Source organism: Bactrocera oleae, chromosome 6 (genome assembly GCF_042242935.1).
Source record: "Bactrocera oleae isolate idBacOlea1 chromosome 6, idBacOlea1, whole genome shotgun sequence".
Lineage (NCBI taxonomy): Eukaryota > Metazoa > Arthropoda > Insecta > Diptera > Tephritidae > Bactrocera > Bactrocera oleae.
In genome coordinates, this window is record NC_091540.1 from 2486827 (window position 1) to 2503081 (window position 16255).

The window sequence follows — 16255 nt, forward strand, 5'->3', positions numbered from 1 at the left end:
TTCTTTTCCATTTTAACTGACTTGCAGTTAAAACATTTTGGGCGTTATATCTAAGAAGAATTGGGCTGGAATCTATAAGTTAAATGAGACTATCTTAATCCAACTGTAGAAGTTTTAATATCACAAAAATCGGTGTTTCAACAGTTCAAGTGCGAGTCCCGTGATATTTTTCGCGAGAACCAAAAATCGAAAAACGAGAATTTTAATTTTGGCAAGTTTCTAACCTTGTTTAATATTCTTAGACTTATTTGTCAAGTTCCAAATTGAAATATAATTTGAAATCAAATTAGAAACAATATTTTATATATAACTTGAAAATGCATGCATTATTCTTTGGTAAATCATAAGAAATAAATGCATGCGAAAAAAGCTCAGTTATAAATATACGATTGAAATAAAAAATTCAGTGCAACCCTGTGTGGAATGTAAATATAAATATATGCTTTCCAATAAAATATATGCGACTAGTAAAGGTGAGAAAGTTTCATGAGAAAAGTAACAATAATGCAAACAAAAAGCGAAGTGATTAAGTATAAAAGCAAACAAAAGCTCATTAAGAAGCAGGGATAATACAAAGAGAGATAAAACAGGGAGAAAGGCATCAATCCACACTTAGCAACAATAGATAGAATATACGAAACAAAATAGGACTGATTGAGTTTCCTGATAAGTTGGAAGGAAAAGAACATTAAAATGATAATAAGACAACAAAGAGAAAAAGCTCTTTAATTCACCAATCAGCAGCGCGGATGTAATTAGATGGAACTGTTTATTATGCTCTAGAAGAAGAAGAAATGATGAACATGCGTTGCTCTTATAGATGCTGGGGCAGTTTGATTCCTAAATATTACTAGCCATATAGTTATATTTATTTGCATATCAGCCGCTTCAGTCATGCAACACAAGACACTTCTCGTATGAATATAACTTCGAATAAAATTCAGTAAAAGCGCTTGACAAAATTGACAGTAAGGCGAGATGTCGCTTATCTAAATATTTGCAAATTTTTCGTGGCCAATTCGTAGCATTTGGTCAACAGCAAGTTTGTTTTACTATATTTTTTTAGTGTTTTGCATAGCGGTCACGTCAAAAATGGCACGACATGCAAATAGCAAGCAGCATAGAACAACACAGCGCCGAATAAATTCAAATGGACTTGCAACATGCTTCGCGTTTATTTCTTCTAAGCAATAAAAACTTATTTAGCGTACAAGAGTCTTGTTGTGTCAGAAAACTATAAAATAAATGTAGCACGTACACATAAACTTTCGGCTTGTTTGCTGTCCGTCATAAAGAGTGCTTAGAATGGCAAACAATTATAAAATGTTTGCATGCAGGCAAAAACTGCGGGATCAAAACAAAAATGCGAGGAAGTGAAAAGTGTTGTGCCTAATTAAGAAGCGCAAAAAGGCAAAATTTATGAATAGAAATAAAAATCATACAGACATCATGAAATAAAACTGTTTTATGAACTTGTGAAACGGTTGCGTTAAGTATTTAACGTAACGGTAAACGTAATAGGCGCTAGTGTTGCCAAAAGAGTGTATTTATGCGGAAGCAGATTGAGAGTATGAAATAAGGCAAGGACAGAAGTTTGTTAGTTGAAAATGGAAGGTGCAAGCTCCGCACATTAGTGACGTTCAATGAATTCTGCTTGAAAAGAAATAGTAGATCTTATTTACTCTGCTAAATATCTTGCCTACTTCATGCTCTAAAATAAGATCATTTAATTAATGAAATTGTTAAGTCCACTTTCTATTTTGCTTGAATGGCAACTGATCTCATATTAGCAAGACCTTTAAATAGACTGCTTTATTTTTCCGAAAATATCCATTAAACAAAAGCGTTTCTAGTTATTTGAAAGATTTAATCTTTTATAAAAGAGCAGCCAATATAAGTTTAAATTTTTTTTCCATATGATGACCCCGTAATGCTTATTTATAAGAAGTATATCACCAGCAATTATCTACTATTCATACAATTCAGCTGATAAATTTTGATAAAAACTTACGCAAAAATTTTAAAAATTACCAAAAATGTTTGTGTGCACTAATATAAACTCAATAAAAATCGGCAACTTCAAAGTGGTACAAAAGCTTGCCAACGAGCAATGCTTCCAAAAAATATATATCTATTTAGAAACATAAAAGACGTGGTTGGCATTAAAAACAATTGTGAATTGACGATGCCTCCGGAAATAGAATTAGAAATTGAAAGTGTAAGCAAATTAAATTATAAGCATTGCAAACATTTTTTCAAACACAACAGCCAAAAGCGCTATAAGAAAATATGATCACTGCAGATTTTTTAGAAAAAGCAAAGAGTTCAGCAAATTGCAGACTTTCACGCAGCCACTAATGACTTAATTTTAGCCACTTCAATGAAATTTTAAAATAAATACATATTGGAGTATGACGTCCGAACCAGACTTTTTATTTCTATTAATATTTTTGTTTTATTTTCATAATTTGCTACTTTGCATACTTGCGCAGTTTTAGAGTGGCATATTTTGCCCTATTTTATTATACTTTCTAAGATTTTGAACAAGTTAATAAAACTAAAAGTAAGCTTGGGTCACGGTGTGATTCGTTAGCTGTGCCACTTTAAAAATTTTTTTCAAAATATATTTCCGTTCCATATTTAGCGCAATCAACTCTGATTAGTTCCAAGCTCCAAGAAAAAATAGGTAATATTAAGGTTTTTGTGCTAATGAAGGAATTGAATCCTAGCCAGTTTGCAATGAATACTAATATTCATATAAATCTATCTCTCTATTTCTCTTTCTAAATAGTGTCTGTAATTCAATTGATCTTATAGAACCAACCATTTTGCGCCGTAAGCCAACGTAAAGCTTGTGATCTCATTCTTGAACAATTCAAATATATATTTTATCATTCTCTAATCTAATACTCACTTTAACTGAAAACCCAATATTGAACTTAGTCTCTAAGGCAAACATTTTTATATTGCCCTTGTTGTATAATTTTTTCCGTAAATATAGAGTAATTTTGCCTTAGCATTTCTCCTTTACTGCACTTAAACGCTCTGTTCTCTAGTTGTTGTTATATATGTACTGTTTTTCCACATGTTTGTGTCGTTATATGCAGTTAATGGTTGTAAACATCCATCCCAGTTCGAACCATAGCAAATGTCATGCAATTTAATTTTCACGCTCTATTAATAACTGAATAAATTCCAATAGTGCAAAAGCACTTTTCGTTTTATTTTCCTGCACTTGACTTGTGGTTTTAAAAACCACATAGCAAAGAGAATGGAGTTGGCTGGTAGAGGCTTAGTAGTGGTTAAAGGTCAATTAGTTTATTTTCCATTTAATATAATACAAAATTTTTCTTTCATGCCATATATTTTTTTCTTGGTTTGTTTTTCCACAGATTTGCCACAGATTTTGCTTGTCTGTATTAACTTGATCCTTTTTTATAAAAAGCTTGTAATACTTTTTATAAAAGTAATTTCAAAAGATAAATTAAATGTAAATATTGTTGTGTTTATTTTGGTTGCTTTAAGTTATTAAAAAATCCTTGAAGTATTATTACATGTTTCTTCTGATCAATAAGATAACATGTTAAAAAAAATTCTTTAAGAGATTATTTTTGAAAGCCTTACAGCTGAAACACACACATCACCCTCCTCCAATTCAGGCCGGCTTAGTTTTAGGTGAAATATGGACCAATGATTCCCTCTGCCCATAGAGCACAGCAAACAGTGATTTTTTGAGGATCTAACCTCGTCTCAACAATGGCTTATGGATTGTCATCATTCCAAATGCGACAACCAAAAGAGAGCTTTACTTCACTTCAATTAATACACATACAATCACATTGTATTAAGTGATGGAAACTACCTGAAAATTTAATGTTATAGCTTTTTAAGAAACCTATCTGAAAATAGCCTATCTAAAAGACGCAACTGTTAACTAGCCAGATGAAGAGATACACAAATATACTCCAGACATTACGGTTTTCAAAACAAACTGAATTTTGATATATATTTAGACATAGAATACTAGATCTAAGAGCGTAGTGGATGATGAAATATTCAGCAAACAACCTAATATTCAACCTATTGGAAGTATACATGTCTTTCCAAGTGAAGTGATAATCGATGCATTTAATGGTTTTAGGCCTTCAACTCTCCCTTCATATACTTCCTACTTAAATTGTCCCACTAAAGTAGTAAGTAGCTGCAACCTCCATACTTTTTACTTACACTTCAGTCCTACTCTTTATACTGTAGAACTAAGTGGTTAAGTGTAGTTTCACTAGCTTAACAGCATTTGAGTATCGTCCACATACCATGTACATATGTTGCTGTTATTTTTGCATTCCTTACTACTCATCTAATAGCACTGTTGCGCATTTAGCAAGTGCCACTAAGCAACGCACAGCTCGCCTTTTATTGTGTCTCTGCACATTTATGTCTTAACGCACTTCAACACCATGGGGCGTCGGGCATCTTTTAATTGAAGTACGAGTATGGTATACGCTAGCATCGATGCACACAAATACACGAAAGAGGTCACAGGGCCTCCTACATTAATATCGTTATGTAAGCTATGTGCAAGTTGTTTACAGGCAACTTTGATGGCGTTTGATGTGCGTATACCATATACATATATACGATATGCTTGTTCTTAGTATATATGTATATATGAACACATAGCTGTGCATATGTCTGTGAGTTATGTACTACAGTAGGTATCTTAGGTACTTTACGCACTTTGTCACTTAGTTGCTTTTGGGATTGCGGTCTCTTTGAACCGGGCTAGCTGGTTTTAAGTGATGCTTTGATAAATGGAAATAAGCCGAAACCCACCAAAGCGATGACAGTTTGACAAGGATATTAGCGCAGTCTTTTTAGTAGTGATAAGTAAATCCACGCCACACGGGGCACTGCTAATTACACACGTTCTTGAGGTTAATTCGCTGACTCTTCTGCATCCAGAATATCTGATCTCAAATCGTCAAAGTATAAAATGTATAGCAGTGTCTGTTTTGTATGGTATTAGACCTTGTATAAACCTGAAAATGAACCTGTGAAGCGTATTAAAACATCGGTACAGCCAAAGTTAACAGTTTTTCTTATTCTATTGTATTAGCTTAATCTAACTACATTTTTCCATATTGTATAGTATTATAAATTTTATAATGAGAATTTTCTACTAATGCAGTCGGTAGTTTGCTATTACTAAGTGCGAAATTTAGTGCCAAATTGAATCCACAATTTCATAATAAACGCTCGCACCTTCTAAATACCAGTCACCATTACACAGACGTCTGCAATAGTAATTAAATAAAAACCCCAAGAAACTTAAATATTTATTATCTCATTTACCCTCAAATAGATATTTTCACTTTCCTCTCTCTTTAAATAATTTTACTTTCAGAACGCAATTTGCAACTGTTTCCTATATTTCAGCGTTGCCATGTAAATTTGCATTTTTATTGCTTACTGTCTCCACGCTTGTACGCCTTCGCCGCCCTCGATTTGGCCCACCTTTGTTTATCGACGCGCACAATGCTTCTGTGGGCGTGTGCGAACTCAGCGAGACCCTAGTCGTATTATGCTGGCAGACTAGACAGTGAGCGAATATTGCGAATTACATACATATTAGCGCAGACCACAGACCGCAGAACGCAGACGTCTGTGGCGGCGTTGCCAATGCTTTTGTGTATACGTGTGTGAGTTTTTAAGCACATTTATATCCACAGAAAAAGAAAATCCGCAAAAAAATATTAAAAAATTTGGTAATAACATAAGTATCTGCATATTGAACGTTTTGAATGCTGAATAAGCCAAAAGCAATTGAGTAGATTTAGCCTTCGATTTGTATTTACCCGTAATTGTCGGCAAATTATGGGCTGACAAATAAAGATTTGAAGAAAATGAAACGTTAAAAATATTTGAATAGGTTTTGAAAAATTTGCAAAACATTTTTTGTATTTTTATTTGCATTGTTTAATTATGCGATTATATTTGCTTCAATGCTCGCCAGTCATATTTCTTATTTAAATTTTCATTAGAGAACTTGTGGGTCTTTCTTATTATTTTCCTTTTAAGTGGTCGAAATTTGTTTTACTTTACAAAATTCCAAGAAAAGGTTTAATATTTTCACTCTCTTCATAACAATATTATTTTTTTACCATAGGTAATTTCGCACAAACAATACCTTTAACAATAATCAAATTATTTGTTAGCAAATATAATGAGAATAGTTGAGTAAGATAGGAAGAATTTGAAGTAAAAGGCATTGCAAATATAAGGTGATCTTGAAATATGCGAAACTGTCAAAATGCTAGACTAAACTGCATCAAAAGAGAAACCGCCTAGTAGCCTGTCAATAAGTTAAAAGCGATAACACTAACAATGCAGTAGTACTCATTATTAACCGTTAATTACGTTGTCACTCATAGCTTATTACATTCTTAAGTCAAAGCTTAAACAATCTTTCGTAAAAGCAAAATAAGTGTAAGAAATATAGTTTTAGTTACAGAAGAAATTCCACACTAAATTTTACCAAAAACATGTGCATTCCAATCACAGAAGCAAAATGGAAAAATTTTGAATGTTTGAACATGAAAGAAATAGAATGTAAAGTAAGAAAAAGCGATAAGAAAGTTCACTTACGTCTAGTAAATTTTTCCTTTCTTTTTAGACACCGAGCCGAAAACGATTACTATCTTTCTTTTGGCTGAATAAATTTAAGTCGTCTGCAACTAATTAGAAACAAATTTCGTGTTAATTGAACTGTCAAGGGGTATTAAGCAATCAGTTGTAAATTCTTTGCACCCAAAAAACTCGCCAAGAAATTGCAAATGCTAACAAAAGGGCGTTAATTAAATTTTTTCACTGCAAATTGTTTAATATGGAAACGCGGCAGTGGAGCGGAGGCGTACAGGAGGCCATCGTGAAGTAGAACAGGAAATTAGAGAAAAATTTCGCATTGAAGTTGATGATTAAATTATGCAGAAAATCTATAAGGTAAAATAATATGTATATTTAAAGTCGATATATTTTCTTGCTTCGTTTTTGAAGGAATTACTATCTTTTGCTGCTGTTTTCTTTTTGTACACTTTATTGCATACAACTCGCAAGTGGAAGTCTCGATAAAACATTTATCCCTTGCATAACCGGTACTAGTCTTAGGAGACATTAAACACAGGTGCCACAAAAATTGTATCGGTTTCTTTAAAACTGTCTAAGCTCTTGCACTTTGGTCTTTATTAAAGAAAATCGAGGACATTTTCACTTTTCCCTAGAAAAATGTCTCGTTTTTGAATAAATAAGATCAAAAACAGTCTACAAAAAAGAAACAGCTGATTTGCTAAACACCAACTGATATTTTGACTGGTGTTTTGTTGGAAATAAGGCAATTATTGATTCTCTGTATTAAGCCATTAAGAAATTTGGCAAACAAATAAAAATTTCAAAGGCTCATAACATGATTTACCCAATTATATTGAAGGGAAATATTAGCCCAATATGTTCACCTATCATGGTGTACATGCTCTGGCTGGGGTGAAGACATCAAAATCTCCACAAACTTAAAGGCGCGCTTAGTTTAAAGGATTACTTGGGAATTTCAAGAAATCGTTTGCTTGTTTTGAAATATATCTTACGTATATATCTCATGTACATACAAAAATTTGAGAATATTCTCCGAACATTTTGAGTTGATCCATCAATTAGTGTCGAAGATATGGCCATAAGTAAGAATTTTTTAATTTAGTGTTATCGACTAGCAAAACTTTAAACTTGTTTTACTCGAAGCGCTGTTTTCAGAGTCAATGGGAATTATCCGACACTTTTTTTCGGGGGTGCTTCTGGTGATCTGCTACATGTTAAAAGAAATACAAAATCTTTCGAAATGAATCACCGATTTTTAAAACACACAAAATTATGAAAATGTATATTATCTTCATTTATTTGTTGAATTGAATATATCTTTATAAAAATATTACAAAAAACGCATTTTTTCTGAATTGCAAGTGTATATATAATGCCTTAAGGTTATGTGCGTCTTTTGTGAGAAAATTTTGTACTCAAAGTTAAACTATCGTGTACTTACATTTGTTGTTCATAATTTTATAGTTATTTGTGTTGATACGAGGATTCCGTTTCTCGATAAGCAATAGCACTCTAATGAATACCTTCTACTTCAAATCGTCTTATAACTTAGGATCCTCCACCTTTTGGATATTATCAATACTCTCATTCAAGTAAGAGAGAAAGCGCTACAAACGATATATAGAAGCCATTATATTTTCTTACAATGCTTAACTTTTACTGCTCGTATATGTGCCGAGGCTTCTTCGATACTATAACAGACTTCCGCACAAATGATCAGCGTCCTTAAGTGCACCCAGTTACAATTTGATTACATTTTAAAAATTCTTTATTCATTAAAACCAACTTCCATTATAACGGCATTATGGCATTTCGTTGCTACAAAGCAAATGCAGTCAAATTTCATGCCGCAAGCACTTAAGAAAATTACAGCTCGCTGACATATAAGCAAATAACCAACGGTAACATATACATATCTATACAAGTATATATACTTGTATGTATGTATGTCGACATGTTAAAATCAAACAGCAGCCTTATATGGCTTGGGCTGCCTCAAAAGAAATGCGCTCAAGAGGTAAAGGAAAAAATGCATGGAAGCTGCCACACGGCGTCATGCGGCACTAAATTAAACACAACACTCATTTGAAAGCGAGCAGCAGTGAAAAGAATTTCACAAACTATATACAAAACCAACAACAAATAACATGCGCGCTATAAACTTTTTAAGCTCACCCACACACGTACACTCAAATACACACACGTTGAAAAGAATGCATTGAAAATTGTGGCAAAGTAGCGAACTGACTACAAGCCGCAGGTAAGTAATGTAATTTTAATTTTTCGCATAACGCACAAGCACACATACATAGAGCGTGCTCGCTTCTGCTCTGCTTGGTACAGACTTACTATATGTGGAAGTGTGCGATATATTACAATTTACTGTACTTAAGTGACAAAGTTGCAAGTAGCGGTTTAAAAAGATTACACGTAGTTTATATAGTGTCGTTAATCCCGGAAGTGTGTCGTAATTCATGAAAGTAAACTCTCTGACAATTTGCTACACAGAGTGCAACCGTTTGGTTCACTTAATGGTTTTTAGTGGCACCCAAAATTAAAAGATAAAGATACGGAATTATGTATATCAAAGTGATCGGGACAACGAACGGATTTCCGGTGAAATATCTGTCTGGATTTGAGTCCGTCTGTACATTCGTCCGTATATACAATAACTGGAATAAACTTTAGAAATCTTAATTAGTCTTGGTACATGTGCTTCTCCGCACTTTTAAAACCCAATAGTTTAGTGTTGTAGATGGTCAAAATCGACACACCTCTTAAATACTGTTAATGGTGAAAATATAAAGTGCCCTAACTTAGCTCCTAAACATGATAAAAACTACAATTTAATCGTTTATATCAGGTCTTAATTTATGTAATCTTAATTGCAGATCTGTTTTCTGGACCGCACTTAACCTTTTCTTACTACCTCATTAACAGATTGTTATACCAAAAACATGTTCGAATTTAAACTATAAATTTCAAAAATCTACAAATTCGATTTAGCCATTATACAAAAAAATATATCCGTCAATAAACTCATCAAGTAAAGAAGCATTACATGGTTAAAACTGAAAAATGCATCGATACCTTTCGTACAGGTCGTATATTGAGTGATATATGTGTTCTAAAGTACTTGGGCAGGAAAATAAACTAACGGGAAATGTGTAATGAGCAAAAGCCAAATCTTTCTGTAACAACTTGACTGTTGCATTGTTGCCAATTCGCACAAATGAAAACAAATTACGAAACAGTGATTGCACACGTTACTCGCAGCTGCCATAGCAGGGGAAGGGAGAAGGTTTAAGTTAGAAAATGTTGCCAACATGCTGTTGTCAGTTAGTGGACAGCTTGACGAGCAGCATGTTACGCAGACATGCAACATGAGGCACACAAATGACATTTCAACAAATTTGCAAACTGATGTCTTAACACTGCTACGCCAAACAGAAAATCTAAGCGTAGCCAGTGCAATGACGCATGAAATTGTGTAATTGCAACATGAGAGTCATATGAGAAAGTAGAAGTATTGTGACAGTTGGAAAATGTGAGAACAATAGTTATCTGAAATGTGACAGAAAGGGCTTTTAGCGCTGTTTGTTTTTGCATTCTTTTGAGCGGGCTGTACATATCAGATTTTTGTTATATATTCTTTCGCTTTGCTATACTATGTTTTGCCATTCTTTCGCTCTTTCTAACTTCAGCTTTTAAGCTTGGAAAGCATATACAGTATATGCAGCTGTTAGAGGTGGCTATTGCGGTAATTAACGTCAACAATAGTAAATACTGTGGTCATTGCTAAGGTGCTGCAAATGATAAACATATATTTACATGATCTTTGTGGGGTTAAAATTTCCTAGAGAAATAGCTGTCAAACTGGCTGACAAATCGACTGTTAAAGTGAACATATGTGTTTGACATTTGAATCGTGGAAATGTATGGTATTTCCGAAATTCGTGCTCTGTGCGGCGCCTTACTAACAAAATTTTTATCGTCGGGCCCTTTTCCGAGATGAGATACAATACTTACCTTACCGGCACATAAATAAACATAATTGTCATATTGTGTATTTTATAAAAAGTGAGAAGCTAATCAATTGATAATCTTACTCACTAGATGGGACTAAGTTAGTCTGATTTTTGTAAAATTACGTTAAGTCAAGAGTCTATGGTAATAAATCAACTATTATAGACTAGTCGGGGATCGACTTAAAATATGTAAATGATTTGAAGTAAAAATTATCTATCACTAAAAAATACACCCTTTACATGCATATACATATGTAGTCACGGTATCTCACAACAATACGCCAACAATTAAGCTATCACATTGCACCAACGGAATTACCTTACTTAACTATTTTAATGGCGTTGATTGCGTGAAGAGCGACACTATTAAAGCGAAAAGCAGCATAAAGGTTTCTAGTACTGGTAGTAGTGTCTAATATGCGAAGCTAGCTATACAAAAGAGTACTGTTAACTGTGGTTTGTGCGTGCAACATGGTTACGGCGCGATAACTATATACATATACATGTACTTGTATATGTGTGGGCCACCACAAGTGTGCGAGTATTGTTTACCGTTGCAAATGCACTTTCCTATTATTCATTCATTTTATACAAATACCTTAAATTTGGTTTGTTGTTGTTGTCCATCAACATACTCATATCTACTGAGCATGTGATGCAAAGCACCCACGTATACATATACATACATATATTATGCAAATATATTGTATATATATTCCCACATATTCAAAGCTTTTAATTATTGCATTCAACATGTGGCGACTGATGGATGTGTAAATGGAATTTCTGAGTGAATGGTTGATATGTGCTTTATTGTCCCATATTTTATAGCATTTTATTGTCTGCTTAATAGTATGCAAGCTGGTTTTTGTTACGAAAATTTGTTAATATGTATATAATTTTTAAAAAAATTTCGAAATATTTTACACTAACTTGAAGTCGCGGCTTTGTTAGCGCATATATTAAAAAAAAATTTTAGATTGGTGAAATAAAATATAGGATATACAAATTGTTACCAGGTACGTAATACAAATGTGCTCAGTTTAAATGAGCATTGGTTGCAAAACAATTGTATAACCACAAACTTTTCTCGTATGAATTTTAAAATCGTTTTAGCTAATATAACTTGTCCTATTTTACTCGTAAAAATTATTAAAGCACATTTCTAACATGCAAATATCGTAGTGACCCTTTGCTAAGTGCAGGAGCAATGGGAACAAATATATATGTATATACATATATACGTTTGCTTCCCAGCTAATCCTTTTTGAATATTCGCTGACAGGCTGTTTAAAAAATTTTAATTCCATGCCACCGTGTATCCAAATTCGTGCACTTCAAAACACTTTTTCCAAAAAAAAAATTGATATCTATGCTTCGAACTAGGCGGCAACTCTATAAGATTATATTTTTTAAAAACATTGCAGAAGTATTTTTTTTGCATTCACTTGTATACATTTTGCAAAGATTTTATGATTATTTAGTAAACAGAGCAACCCTATTCCATCTTTTAATTAAACAAAAACTTGGCATACATATTTTTGCAAATACTCCATTTTCAATTTTCAATTAGTCAGCAGTTTTCAAACAGTTTTTATTTAAAAACAGTTGGCAACTCCACAAAAAACTATCAAGTAAAAAATTTTAACGAAACTTTGTCAAATAAGACTTTTAAAAATGAATTCTGTAACATAATTTCTAATCTTCATGTTACTAGCTAATTGAAATACATGTGGCAACTCTTATTCTATATTTTTGTTTAAAAACAAGAGAACCCAAATGTGGAAAACCCCGATCTGTGCTTTTTGCGTGATGCCAGTTGAAAGAATTTGACTAACATTTTATAGAAAATAGTTTGTATAAATATTATTCAATTTCGTTTTTTAATATGTTAAGAAGGCTTAAACTGACTAAATTTAATGGCTACAATTTGAGTGATTTCGCTCAACTTATTCGAGTCTCAAGATATTTTTTATCTTCTATAAAAACTCAGAATTAGAATCTACAATAAAGATCCAGTTTTAAATAGTTCTGTCGGTATGGTGGAATAAGCATAGAATTTTATATTGGCATGAACTTTTGGTAACCGAAATTATTCGAGACTCGATATAGTCTTAGTTAACCTCAAGTTCGCTATACTCGTTTTTTAATATAGGCTTAGCTAAATTTGAAAAAAATTTTAGAGACCACTCACTTAACTACATAATCTGAGCATTGAAGGCTCTTGAAGTGTTTTTGAAGTCAGGTGCTTTCAAAATGTCAGTCAATGGTTGGTTGCGGTTTGTAGGATTGCCGCAAATAGCCACAATTTTGACTGAAATTAAATATATCTTTAACTGGAATACCAACATTTTCAAAGAGTCGCACTTCATCTGTTGTTGTAAAGCAATACTTTGCCTCTTCATAGTTCAATTACTATGCAATTACTAAGATGAGAACCACCCTTACTTATAAGCATCTTATGGCACCTTGAATGGTACATTATTGCCCAAGTATGTATTGAAATAACTAAGAAAGTAAGAAAAGTATTGGTTTAGCGAGTTAAAGAAAATAAAAGTATAAAACCTTGCCGACGTAAGGGCGTCTGCAGTCTTGCAATGCCTTCAATATATGTAAAAGTAAGTCTTTCGAATACACTTGTATTAAGTTAACATAAAGAGCAGATGTATGTATATGCTTACTAGAAAATGTGCACTAGGTCAAGGCTGGTTGATACAAGGAGGGTAAGCATTTATTGAAATGTATGTTAAATACTTATAAGGACGGAGAAAAGCGTACAGAATATAACGCAATAAAAAACTTAACTCAAAACTTCTAAACATTAATGGAATGAGTAAAACTTATTTATTTGTGTTTCATGATTAATATGAAGCGATAAACGTGTTTTATAGCTTACATTAAGTTCATTTAAGTAAACAATTAAAAAGTTCAAGTCAATCAGTCCTGCCTTTTCGGAGATGTTTTCCTCACCGACTCTGAGGACAGCGTTTCGAGAAAAACGCGTTGAAAGTATTGAAAGCCAATTACACTAAGTTAATTTATTCTTACAAATATGGTCATATCTCCGAAATTAGTTCTGAAATTTTACTTCTCTATATATTAGTCAATATAGAAACCGAAAATCGAATCTTCCAAACTTGGTAGAGATTATAGGACGGTGAGATAATTTTTCTTTAGAAACTCGTCTAGAAACTCCATTTTGGCCAAAGGCGAGGTAAGCAGAAATATACCACAATTCGTTGGAATCTCAATTTAAAATGGAAATAGGAAACTGGAACTATTTTGAGTTTCAGCAATATGCCGCTCCAGGATATAAAGTTAAGGTGTGAAATCGAAGCTCAAGAATCTAGTTATTAATCGCCTCGGCGAAGTCAATCTGCTGGGCTTTTTTCCCGTAAGATAAAACTAAAAATTTATATTAGTCATAAAATCCAATAACGAATAATGCAATATCGAAGGATCGCTTTTATAACTTAGAAAACGCTCAACCACAAATATGGAGTAATGGCGCAACTAGAAGAGACGCACTTAAACTAAATATTCTTCTTTAAAAATAAGATGTAAGCTTTAAAAATAAGCTTAAAGTTCATACGAAAAATACGATTCATTGGTTTCTATGGCCATCCGGCTCTTCAGTCGCTAATATCTAAGCTCCATGCAAATAAAAACTAATTGTTCCAAACCAATCAATATTTCTTAAAGCAACAAGGCCATCAAACTATGTTACTAAAATCTTCGCCTCCTTTCCGTCCCTTCCAATTACCATATGTCAAACAACAAAATTGCGAAGGGAATCTCATAAACTAAATCCATGCGAATACAAAGTTCAAGGTGCGTTTACTATTTACAAGCAAAAATACTTAAATCAATATAGATGAAAGTATTGCCGGAAATCAGGTCTACCATAACACTTCGAAATTTACGAGACATTGTCAAACTGTAGCTTGTAGCTTGTTGGAACAAGAAAAATATATTTACACGTGCATTTTGGAAAGAAAACCAATGAAGCCGTAATTCATGAGACGTACACTCGTACGCACACAATGAAAATTCACCGACACAGCGCTTATAATGCCGTTATAATTACAATTGAAGCACTTAAAAATCACAAAAAGCATAATGCAAAATCAAAAGTCTGCTTTATATTCAATTCCAATTGAAATGTTTTTGCCATAAAATCAAAGAAATACACCCACACTTCTACACATACACATACATACGTAAGTATATACGTAAGTTTTAATGCAGCAGGAACGCCTCTGTAATCATAAGCATTCATTGATTTACAGCTATGATAAATAGTAGTGCTGAAATATTTATGAGGGAAAATTACAAGATTGCACTTACACAACTATATTTGTTTGGTGTGTTTATACTTGTATGTGTGTGTATGAAAAATGTGAAAACTTTCGGTAATGTACACAGTTGTTTTCACTTAAAAATTAATTACGCTCAATTACTTCATGAATGCCATCGTAAACGCTGTGGCTATTCAAGTTATGAAACTCGAAATATTCAAATATGAAATTATTGCGACTTTAAAAGCGATGTCTGGAGGCAAGCGGATTGTATTTGAATGTATTGAATTTGTAAATTGGTATTAAATGTTTTTATACAGCTTGAAGAAGAAGAAGAAAAAACTATAAAATCATCTAATTGGGTAGTATGGAATCATCAGGCTATTTTTAATTGAAAAATCACCATCGAGCGTCGAATCTTAAAGTTACTTGCTTAGATTAGGCAAATAAGCAGATTTTTCATGAGACCACGAATAATCACACTTGAACAGCTAGACACGACTATCCATTGTGATGCCTAGAACTCCTAAGTAAGGATCGAAAAGACCGTCGCATAACTACAAAGCGCCTAGAGCCAACCACAAATTTATTGAGCTGGCTAATATCTACGCCAGCCAATTCGCTGGGTTCGTAGAAAGTATGGCAAGCAAGATGCTTCAACCTTAGTCTGGTGAAAGCTTCCTTCATCTTTCTCCCTGCTGCTTTGACAAGTTGCGACCTCCAAAATCTTAAGTCTCAACGCGTGAGTGCCAATGGGACAGTGTCCAGTTAAGACACCTTTCATTGCGGCCATGTGAGCCTTGCTTAAAGCTAGTAGTCTCATGGACCTTTGCATGCATGGTCATTATACTTAGCAGAATAAAAATTCTTACCTACCACAGTTGTTGCTCATTGACAGAACATTAAACAATTTCTCATAAAATATTCGGGTAACTGGTCTAGTTACCATACTGTTATGTTATGCTCAATTTTACACACTCGCCTTCAAACTATATGTTAACTACAGTGTTATGTAGGAGTTTTGCATTTACGTGGAGTTAACATACGTTTTTCGAAAATATTCTGCAATAGAAACCGCTGTAAAGTTACTACATGTTGTAGGGGTAACATTATGATTTACCATTTATGCTATAGACCCTAGACTAACATTATTATAATTTAACACTTATGTTATTGTGCATGCATATGTAACATAATGTAATTTTTTAACAGATTCATACATATAGAATCATTTAGGTACGAAAATTACGTAAAGTTGTGTATGAGGGAACCATTATCTTGCAA

The 16255-nt window shown here is 33.2% G+C and overlaps 1 protein-coding gene and 1 long non-coding RNA gene across 4 annotated transcripts in view; one reads left to right on the forward strand and one right to left on the reverse strand.

Moving 5' to 3' along the window:
- Positions 1-5081: 5081 nt before the first annotated feature.
- LOC118680121 (uncharacterized) lies at positions 5082-6116 on the reverse strand. Its single transcript, XR_004975630.2, has 2 exons — positions 5353-6116; positions 5082-5294 (listed from the first exon to the last, which is right to left on the reverse strand). It is a non-coding gene; the product is annotated as an uncharacterized lncRNA (long non-coding RNA).
- A 270-nt stretch (positions 6117-6386) lies between these two features.
- LOC106622600 (somatostatin receptor type 5) overlaps positions 6387-16255 on the forward strand; it is a 37340-nt gene continuing 27471 nt past the window's right edge. Inside the window, exons 1-2 of one of the 3 annotated variants that reach the window (XM_036358453.2) lie at positions 6387-6486; positions 6674-6999. The gene's annotated coding sequence lies outside the window, so the exon portion shown is untranslated. Of the gene's footprint in view, positions 6615-6673; positions 7000-16255 lie in introns of all 3 variants that reach the window. The other 2 variants (XM_036358454.2, XM_070111274.1) reach the window with 2 other exon arrangements.